Source organism: Aplysia californica, unplaced genomic scaffold (assembly GCF_000002075.1).
Source record: "Aplysia californica isolate F4 #8 unplaced genomic scaffold, AplCal3.0 scaffold00780, whole genome shotgun sequence".
NCBI classification, from domain to species: Eukaryota; Metazoa; Mollusca; class Gastropoda; order Aplysiida; family Aplysiidae; genus Aplysia; species Aplysia californica.
Window position 1 is genome coordinate 99,289 of NW_004798050.1, and position 1,484 is coordinate 100,772.

Here is a 1,484-nt window from a genome sequence, read left to right on the forward strand (position 1 = left end):
TCTTCTTCTTCTTCTTCTTCTTCTTCTTCTTCTTCTTCTTCTTCTTCTTCTTCCTCTTCTTCTTCTTCTTCTTCTTCTTCTTCACAAAAGTACGGCAAGATGCAAACCAAAGCCCGGAGAATCTAAATGAACCTCTGTTTGCAGACAACAAATGCCTTATTCAATCAAACTAACAAAGCCTCCAAAGCCACATCACCGAACTCAACAATAGTTGTGAGAAATTTGACATGAGAATAAGCAAAAATTAAAAAACAGAAGTAATGAAAGTCAGCCGTAATCATATCAGCCTTCTATCTTCTATTTCACCCAAACACCTATGAACTCAAATAGGCAGTTTTATTGCTTCAGTGCTTTCAATGCCGGACTTGGATATTTAGTAAAACCCTTAAAAGCAAAATCACTGTATGTGAAACGAAATGCCTCCGCAAAATCCTAAACATCAAAAGAAGAGAAATGAAGAGATAATATTAAATTTATATGGACAACTGTTGGCACAGACTCATGTCTTCATTTCATATCAAAACAAAAACAAACTTATGGTTTTGTCACCTGTTACGAATGTCACCTTGTCGGCCAGCCTCGAGAGCCTTTAATACCAATTTATTTAAGGGGACGAGCGACCCGTGATATGCAGATTTTGGGTCTGGCTATGCAAACTTTATGTTGGCTGGTTTTTTAACATCAACCAATTTTTTGTCTAAAAATAGCTTGGATACAATTGAGGAAAGTCTTTATTCTCCTGGTAAATTGCCTTTGAAAACATGAGGATGGATTAATATAGAGAATTTTCACAATTATTGTCGTTTTTCACGAAATGTCCTTTTTTGCAGTTTTTTCCCTACTCCTTCCTTAGTTTTCATTATTTTGACATAAAACTTTCAGGAAACATAGACAGCAAGGCTGCCATCAATGTAACAGAGAGAGATCTGCGGGAAAAAATAACACTTTTCCATTGGCAAGTGATTACGCAACCTAACTTTAGAAAACGATTTTTTAATACTTTCATAACATTTTCATTTTTTTTTTCTTGGGCACTTACTGAAAAAAACTTCATGTTACTCTGATAGGGCCTGGTTCAGGTATTCTCTCACCAAATTTGGTCAAATTGTAATGTTAGGGTGCCAATTCACTAATGTGGTTATATGGCAAGAGACAGAATGTGAGTCGTGAGGCGAGACGAGTGCGTGTGGGTGCAGCCCAGACTAAGCAAACTAACGACCGAAAGTAACAACAACAGATGTAATTGGGGGGGCTTTCGTTATGCCTGGCCTAGCACAACACGTACCTGATCCTTGCGAAATACCATACTGTATGGTAGGTGTAGGTAGGTCTTGTACAAGGACACAACTGGTCGCTTTTAAGCACAAGAGGACTACCTCAGGGTAAAGTTTCTTCTTCTTCTTCTTCTTCTTCTTCTTCTTCTTCTTCTTCTTCTCCTTCTCCTTCTCCTTCTCCTTCTCCTTCTCCTTCTTCTTCTTCTTCTT